Here is a 9,442-nt window from a genome sequence, read left to right on the forward strand (position 1 = left end):
CAGAGGAGCCATCACACATCCCTGTTTTACTCCCATATTAACAGGGATTTCCTCAGTTAGAGCACCTGAATTCCCTACCTTGATCTTGAGCGTGGTGTTTTGGTGGAGTTGTCTCATTAGATACACTAAACGTGGATCCAGCTGGAGATTCAGGAGTTTCTGCCAAAGTATGTTCCTGTCAAATGAATCAAAGGCTGCAGCAAGGTCAACAAAGGCCACAAATAGTGCCTTTGTTGGACCCTTCATAGCAGTAGCAGCCAAGTGATAGAGTGTTTGACAATGTTTGATTGTGGAATGCACCTTCTTAAAACCCAACTGTCGTGAGCTCAAGATGTTGTTGTCTTCCACCCAGTTCTCCAATTTCTTCCTCAGAAAGCTGCCATATGGAGTCATTTCAACTCATGTTTGGTCTTCCTCTTATCCTGCTGACTTCAACTTTTCCTAGTTTCATTCATTCATTCATTCATTCATTCATTCATTCATTCATTCATTCATTCATTCATTCATTCATTCATTCTTATATACCGCCCTCCCCGAAGGGGGTTGTTGTCTTTTTCAACAACTCTTGTCTTCTCATAGACCGTTTATGCACTGGAGGTTTCATGCTGTGCTGCAGGCTGGAGTTTTAGTCATGGCAGGGTGCCCCACCTCTTCCTGCAACCACATGGGGGAGCATTTGGCCTGGTGCACCTCATCCGCCTCCTGTTTGTGCTCCTGCATGGGAGTTGGGGCAGTGAATTTCCCAGTGCATAAATGGTCATAATGTGTCCCAAGTACAATAGCCTCAGTTGCGTCATTTTAGCTTCTAGCGAAAGTTCAGGCTTGATTTAATTTAGAACCAATTTATTTTGGGTTTTTTGGCAGTCTGTGCCATATTGTCGTGCCTCTGCAATAGGCTAGCTCGCCCCCATGTAACGGCAAGGAATGCGTTGTTGTTAGTTGCTGCCTTTTGTTGGAGGGGCAGGAGCCCCAAGGCTGCCCTGCACGCACCCTCCGCTCCGCTTCTACCACCACTCTCCTGCAAGCATTCGGACCGGCGGGGGCGTGAAAAGCCAGTTCGCCTGCCCCGCCCGCCCACCCTGCCATCCTCGGGTGCTTTAGCAATGTGGCATGCTCAGGGACCCATCCGGTTCCTCCTTGGCAGATGCTCCCAGGAGGCCTCCCTCTGCGCCAGCTGCCAGTCCTAACGCCGGCCCGAGCAGCATTGCTGGGCCAGGCGGGACTTTTTTAAAAAGTCTCGGAGTGCAGGACATTTTCCGAGAAGGTGTGATTGTCCCGCGAAAAGTGGGATGAATGGACAGCTTAGACAAAGATCATATGAGTTCAGTTCAGGGGGGCAGAATGAACGCTCCCAAAGCTGGTAACCTACTACTGTGGCCAAAAGTAGCAGTGGAGGCCAGTGGAAGCTCCAGTAATGGGGCAAAAAGCAGCAGATGCTCCAGGATAGGGTGGGGTAATGGAGAGTATAGATAGATCCTGCTCAAAAGGGTAAAAGATGGATTTGGAGTTGAGGTGACTGTATCACAATGAACAATGAATTGACAAGGCAAGATAAATACTGTCAGATTTACAAATGAATTCCAACATAGCAGCTTCATTCTGGACATTCAAACTTTTGTTGTTGTTGTTGTTGTTGTTGTTGTTGTTGTTGTTGTTGTTGTTGTTGACTGGGGAAATGCTGCTACCAAGTTACAACAGTCTCTCAATCTATAAAACAAAGGTTAGAGACAGATAATTGGAGGTGGGAATGGGAGTTCTTTGTACTTAAAATTTTACAAACCTAGTCCCCAAAAGTCACAGTGGGATAAAGAAATGTGTGTGTGGTTAGATCTGCATGGGTTTAGAGACCAGGACACTGGGAGTTCATTTCAGCTCTTTATTGTGACCCCCAGCACAATGGAACAAAAAGCAAAACTTAACTAAAGAAACCCACAACCAACCCCAACTTATATACAAAAACCCCAGTGCATGCTATTGGTCAATTTCACCTTAAACTGACTGGATTGGGCAGGCAGGATCTAGCCGCATATGTCCAGTGGGTAAGTGAAGAGAAATTCGAGACTGGGGAAATTCCTAGAGTGACATCTTGAAGTGACATCATGGCTCGTGAACCCTCCATCCAGCAGTCCTGGGTGACTGGAAGAATTTCAAGATGGGCATGGAGGAACCCACCCAGACTCCACCTGTACCAGGCATTTTCCCCCAAGTCTCCTGACATTTTTCAGAGTTCACAGTCCTAGTCTGAATCCACTTTGGGGCTAACTACGATTAGTAAGGGAGTACAAAATCAGGAGCTGCAATATTTGACCATCAAACTGAGTTCATTTGATACCATTAAGAGCACCTGATAGCCCAAAGATTTTTTAAAAGAACCTCATCATCTCTTTTTGCCTTAGAAATTCTCTCAGACAGATAAGCACATGTGGAGAAAACCTCATCTCCTTTAGTAGTTCCATCATAACGTAAAATGATTACTGAATAAAACCTTGCTGACCTTCAAAGTGCCACTGGACTCAAACATTGTTTTGCTGCTTCAGACCAACATGGCTACCCACCTAAATCTATCTAAAACAATGTTATTGTGAACTGTTGTGCAAACCAGTGGCTAAAAAGCAGCATGCAGCCACTATAAATACATGGTGTGCCATTCAGATCACCACTGGGTTCCAACAGTAGCAATCAGGGATTCTGTGGAACACTGCTACCATTTCTAGCCCAACAGAATTAGAAGTGCATGCAATGGCTAAAAATGATATGGAGCAATGCTGAGCTGAGCAGAGCTGTAGGGCCTGATCTGACTCCTCCTCCGAACACTGGAGCCACTTTGCAGATATTCCAAGAAGGCAGAGTCCATAAAACAATTGCACCCTGTCTGTCCTGTCCTGTTGTCATCAGCTCCCGGCATCTACACAGAGACTTGATTCTTTATTGCCTGCTATTCTGGTCACAGAACATTCAACTTTTGTTCCAGTCTTCTGCTGTGGAATTTTAAACAGTTTTTGAAATATGAGACAAGGATACAATTTGTCCAAAAATCTCAGGCATTGCTTTCCCATTCTGGTCCCTTGAACAAATTATCTATGGACTTTCAGAGAGAAGAATATTCAGGTCTGACCTTGTGACACAATTGCTTATTCATTCTCCAAGCGCTGTCCTATTATTCACCACATCACCTGCCCTCCTTCTGCCTTGCAGCCCATCTTGCATATTCTGTGCTCATTGTTTACTTATAGAACCACAAAGGTCACTGTTCCATCTTTTCTTTGACTGATCAGAACCTTGTTTATTTTTGGTATCATTCAATAGTTTTGAATATCCGTTACTATTTCACCTTTGTGTCCTTGTAAGGATGGTTTGAGGGGAGTTCCCGTCAAACCTTGGTGGGTCCTACTGATTGCAGAGAGCCAATAAACACTGAGGCTGAATGGCTGAAAAAGGAAAAGGATCTATTAAAAAAAATCCTGAGATACATCAAACCAGAGAATCAATACAGGTATACTGTGTGACATAAAGCAAAGGGAGACACTGTCTATTCTTGTCTCCCCCTAAAGCTGGGAGACAGATGAGGTTCAGGTAGTTCTAATTCTCCTTGAAGGTACCTTACACACCAGCAGAGTCCCTCTCGATGGAAATTGGGATCTGTGAGAATGAGGCTTCTGGTCTAAGAAACCATTTCCATTTATAACCAGTGAGGCAACTTTGAAGTGTCTTCGCCAGGTAATAGAAAAGATGTGCATACCTGACCATTTGGCTCAGTGTTGCTTTGGTGTGACCCGAACAGGAAGAGACTAGCCAATTTGATGATATCACAAATCCATTGGGGGAAGGCTTGACAATTTATGGCTGTTTGTTTTTGTGTTGGGAGAAGTAAACATGAACTCGGGCCTGTCCTTACAGCCCTGACCATTTCCATTTCATTACTTAACCATCCTGGCCATATCGGCTATTCTTGTCACATTCTTATCTACGCCTTCGCCCCTCTCCCTATCTTGCCCACTGCCTTACTATTTCCTCAGTACATTCTTCTTGTCTGGGTGACACCAATTTGCAAGCAACTTCTCCCATTTCTGGACCATGAAAGAAAAGAAAGGCTCTATTCTGAGCAGATTTAATTTTGGGTACATCCTGAAATTGCTTTCAAAACATTTATATTGCAAGAACATGTCCTGAACCAGCCCTACCCAGCTGTTAGTCTTTTTGATGTGGAACACATCTTCTGGTAGGCTCAGTGAAATGGAAGTACTCATGCACATGATGTCCGTAAGTCCTGCCCCCAAGCATGCCAGAAGATGGAGGCAGCCAGTGGTGATGGCGGAAGCCAAGGAGACTGGCACAGCCATGGCAGCATTGCCCGCAGAGGCTGGGGCAGCTGCAGTGGTGAAGGCCGGCTCAGCTGCAGAGGTGGCACTTCCACAAGCCGATCCAACCATGGCATCACAGGCTGGCCCAGCCATGGAGGCGGCACCCGTGGAGGCCAGGGCAGCTGCACTGATGCAGGTTGGCTTAGCTGTGGAGGTGGTGCCTGCAGAGGCCGGGGCAGCCACAGTACCACTGCCTGTGAAGGCCAGCCCAGCTGCAGTGCTGTGAGAGCCCCAAATGAGCCCCACAGCAAAGAGCTGCGGGTTGTCTAGCTGAGGCAGTGAAGGACCTCCAAACATGGCAGCCCTCCTGACACTAGAGGTAAGGAAGGAAAAGAGGGGGAGAAGTGGGGGGAGGGAGCAGTCCTTCAAAGAACTCTGAAAAACCGATGATTCGGAGAGCACGATGGACAAAATGTCATGCAGAAAAGGGGCTACTTTAAGGATGGGAAACTGGACAAAATCAGGCCTACCTCACTCTTTTGCCATCTTAAGTAGTGTAACTGAGCAAGTCCATTTGTGTAGGGGTGGGGAATTTAACTGATCCCCCCTCCTTTACAATAGCTCCCATGACTTACGGTATATACTCGCATATAAGCTGACCCGCATATAAGCCGAGGGTGAGAAATGCAGCAGGCTACTGGTAAATTTACAGGGTGGCTTAATCATGCTCCATCATCACAGGCTTTCCCATCCAGCCTCCCCCACAACAAATACAGAGAAGTCAAGAGGATGAATAGCAGCTGGTTTTTGTATCCCCCTTTTCACTAACGAAAGGAGTCTCAAAGCAACTTACAATTGCCTTCCCTTCCTCTCTTGATGACAGACACCCTAAGAGAACACTGACAGAACTGCTCTGTGAGAACAGCTCTGGCAGGGCAGGAGAACAAAACAGGCCAGCAAACCAGAGCAGAACAATAGTACCTGAAGTTGGCAACGTACTACAATAACAGCTACCAAACTGGGGGCTACAGTGCCCCCCCCAGAACAAAACACTGAAATAAAAAACTGTAATACTGAAAACTGAAAGAACTGTAAAAATCAACTTTTAAAAGAAACACAACCCCAAGAAGAAAAGGCAAACAATGCTGCCCCTCAGATAAAAGGAGAAAGAAACAGTAAATCCCAAAGCACCCCAAAACCCACCCCTCAGTCAAACCATTGATGTCCTGCAACTTGCCAGAGGAAGATCAGCTTTCAAGATCTTTGCAGAAGGCAATAGTTGGCTGGGAGAAACTAGGTTACTTGCAAAAAGTTCAGCTTGTAAAAACTGTGCTGAAAAACTCGGCTTATATGTGAGTAGATACGGTAATTGCCATCTGAAACTAACAGAAGGGTCAGCAGCCAATACAAGGATTTAAAGGTTAAGGGGATCTTTTAGATCACTAACATAGCCTGTCTTAACAACAGGTAGGGTATGTATAAGGGTGGGGGGACAGAGGGCTGCATGTTTGCCCCTTTTCTTTGTGTTCCTTGCTCAAACTGTTGCTGTGCAGGATTTTTCAATAAATCCTTTTCTATTTTAAATGCTGGTAATTGTTCTCCATACTCCATAAACTCCCACCATGTAAACATACTATCTAAAATGGGTTCCAAGTAAGAGAGGCAGTCACTTTTGGAGGGACATCTGGGAGTTCCTGGCAAATTGTACTTATGTTGAAATATATATATATATATATATATATATATATATATATATATATATATATATATATATATATAAAAGGCTGCAGCGAGGGCGCTCCAGAGGCCGAGGGAAGGCCGGCTCCCACCACCCCCACCCTCCCCAAACGGCGAAGGGCGTTCTCTCGGCCTCCGGAGAGCCCTCGCTGCAGCAAGGGCGCTCCGGAGGCTGAGACAAGGCCGGCTCCCACCACCCCCACCCTCCCCAAACGGCGAAGGGCGTTCTCTCGGCCTCCGGAGTGCTCTCGCTGCAGCGAGGGCACTCCGGAGGCCGAGAGAAGGCCGGCTCCCACCACCCCCACCCTCCCCAAACGGCGAACGGCCCCCGAAGCTCTCCCCAGCCTTCTCTCGGCTGGCGGAGCGGCCTCGCGGTGTTGTAGACGCCGCGAGGCCGCTCCGCCGGCCGAGAGAAGGCGGCCAGGCCCACCCGCCCCCCAAGGCTCTCCCAAGCCTTCTCTCGGCCGGCTCCATATAGCATTTTTGTTGCTCCATATAGACCAAATTTTTAATCAAGAACCCTCCCCCCCCCGACTTCCAGAGAGAGCTGAAGATGACGCCATAAAAAGCTGGACTTCTGTCCAGTTCTTAAGCCATGCTGAGGGTCAGGAGCTTTTGCACCTGGCTGACCTGAGCAGATACGCAAATCTGCTCGCCGGTCGCCCCAGGAACCGGGAACGGCATCCTGAGGGTCCTACAGATCCGTGGGGAGGTAGGGGGACCGAACTCCCCGGATTAATAGCGGCGTGTGCTCAAGGCCATGATGGCGTCCTTGTCGCAAACAACTTTACAAGCTTGAAATGACCAGCTGACCCTACATTCTTCCCAGACCATCTTTTACCAGATTGACAGGAGCGTTGACAGAAGCTGAAGTCTACAACAGTAAGGATTGAAAGCTTTCTGGCTCTTCCCTTTCTTTTCCCACAAGCTCTTCCCCCCCCCCTCAACCAATTTACAAGTGAATTCCCTCTTTCGCTGAGTGAGAGACTCCCAGCTAATTATACCCACTAACCAAACAAAGAGAGAGTTCAGTGAGGGTAGCTGACTTGATACGGAGATCGACAAACTGATAATTTGGGATCGCCCGTGCTCCCGCGAGACCTCACGAGACTTTCTGTTTATAATTTGTGACTGCCTGGAACTATGGAGAAATTAACTAAGGCACAGCTTTTCCATTTGTTATGTGAAGGGAACTCAAAGATACTGAAAGCAGTCAATAAGATGGAAAAGGAAATCCGTGGGATTAAGGGGGAGCTTTTGGATGGAGCCGACGGTCCAGAGAGAGCAGCTGATACAGCTTTGCCAATAATAAATCAAACGAAAACTCAATGTTTGGAAGTTAATCAACAGGAGGGAGAGAGAGCCAGAGATGTAAAAACCCAAAGTACCTTTGAAGAACCTGGGAAAACAGATTCAAGGAAGGAAAGCACCGAAAACCTGGAAGTCTATTCAGAGCAGGAAATGATTTGGATCAGCAAAATAAAGAGTCTATTCAAAAGCGACAGCAACCAGGAAGCTATCAGGAGATATTCCTGTGCGACCAGGGGAAGAGATCCAGATTGACAAAGTATTCAGAGCCTACTCAAAGGCGACTGCAAGCAAGAATCAAGTAAGAGATTTCTTTGGCCCTGACAGAAGGACAATCAGAAACACTCTACTATGGAAAAAAACATAATTTCATTTTCTGCGACCACCTGAAGGATGAGTTGAACAATGGAGTACTCTCCTGACTTCCTGTGGGAAAGACAGCAGCAGTAACTTTTAGGACAGGACCAATATATGAAGGGAACTGACTTTATATCATCTAAGACAATAATAGAATATATCCTTATAATAGATTATACTCTCATATGTATCAACAACTACTTTGCTAAGAAAGATGGTAATAACTCCTAGATCAGGATTAATATGCGATGGGAATTGAATATGTATGTCAATATGTATGCTAAAAAAGGATGACAAACTATACTTCATAGGCATTAACAAGACAGCAGTAGTAACTTTTAGGTCAGGGCCAATTCATGAAGGGGACTGACTTAATATCAGTTAAGATAATAACAGAATGTATTCTTATAACAGATCATACTCTCATATGTATTAACAATCACTTGGCTAAGAAAAATGGTAAAAATTTCTAGATTAGGAATAATATGTGATGGGAACTGAATATGTATGTTAAAAGAGATGGCAAACCATATCAGCTGGTCGCTTTTTCTTCTCAATTTCTCTGTAAATGCTTTATATAATAATAAATAATAAAATATACTAAAAAAAAAAAAGACCCCCCCCCCGGTCAATGGTGTCCTGCTTTACCAATGTTAAAATCTGGTCACCTTACCCTAGGAGTATGCCAGTAAGCTTTCCTTGTGGCAATCAGTAGTTCAGTGGCCAAAACGACAGACAAAGCTTTTATATGGCATTGTGAATGGAATGTTAGGAGTGCTGACACTCTTATGAGGTAACATTCTGAGTAGCTGATGACAATGAAAGTAGAGCAGACTCAGAAGAGTATTGTGTTGCCATACAGAGACTTAGGTCAATGCTGAGTGCCTAGACATCTCAGAGTGTAAAAGCAGGATGGGCCTCATTGGTCAATACGGCCATTATGCAGCAGGTGAAAGGGTTGTGTAAATCTTCCTTGAAGATTATCTTTCCTTTGCAGTCTGAAGGATGCAACCCCTATCTGTTTTCAGCTTAGAATTAACAATATGGGCAGTTTTAAACCAAAGCATTCACAGAAGTACTGGCACTTTTTAAAAACAATATCTGTCTTTATGCCATGTTATCTTTGAGGTTTTATGAAAACCACACGGTAACCGAAATCAAAGAATCTATTGAATATGTTGCCATTTTAGAATTGGTTGGATTTGGCAGCAGTAAATGTTTTCCTTTTATTGCAGAATTCTTTCCGTTCATGAACAGTTCCACAGGGCCTCCTCCTACAACCATCACTGTAGACTCGCCCACCCCACTGGCCCATCAGTATGTGTTGACTTATTGTTCTCTCCAGTATTCTATCCTTATCCATTGTTCCTCTTAATATTTGTGAAACAGCCATGGGGGTGGAGAATATCCTGGCTGTCCGAGTTGGAATAGAGCCAATCAAGGCAAAGATGGAGCCAGTGTGTGAGAGAGAGACACAGAGAGCCCTGCTAATGAGCCCATACCTGCTATGGCTCCTGCTAAGAGGGAGAGACAGAGAGACAGAGAGAGCCACCCAAACAAGCCCTCATCCTAACCCTAACCCTAACCCTGGTACAAACAGCCCTGATTACCTCCTATGGCTCCTGCTGCAATGGAGAGGGAGAGAGAGAGAGAGAGAGAAATCTGGGCCTGCTGGTGTCTCCTGGGTCCTAGCACCCATTGCATTCCTGGTTGCAATGGGCTTTCTTTCTAGTTGTTCC

The 9,442-nt window shown here is 45.7% G+C and overlaps 1 long non-coding RNA gene across 1 annotated transcript; it reads right to left on the minus strand.

Annotated features, from left to right (window-relative positions):
- Positions 1 to 1,633: 1,633 nt before the first annotated feature.
- On the minus strand, positions 1,634 to 8,458 carry LOC143831178 (uncharacterized). The gene is made up of 3 exons (XR_013228759.1): positions 8,377 to 8,458; positions 3,332 to 3,428; positions 1,634 to 1,707 (listed from the first exon to the last, which is right to left on the minus strand). It is a non-coding gene; the product is annotated as an uncharacterized LOC143831178 (long non-coding RNA).
- Between the last annotated feature and the right edge of the window lie 984 nt (positions 8,459 to 9,442).

Source organism: Paroedura picta, chromosome 3 (assembly GCF_049243985.1).
Source record: "Paroedura picta isolate Pp20150507F chromosome 3, Ppicta_v3.0, whole genome shotgun sequence".
NCBI classification, from domain to species: Eukaryota; Metazoa; Chordata; class Lepidosauria; order Squamata; family Gekkonidae; genus Paroedura; species Paroedura picta.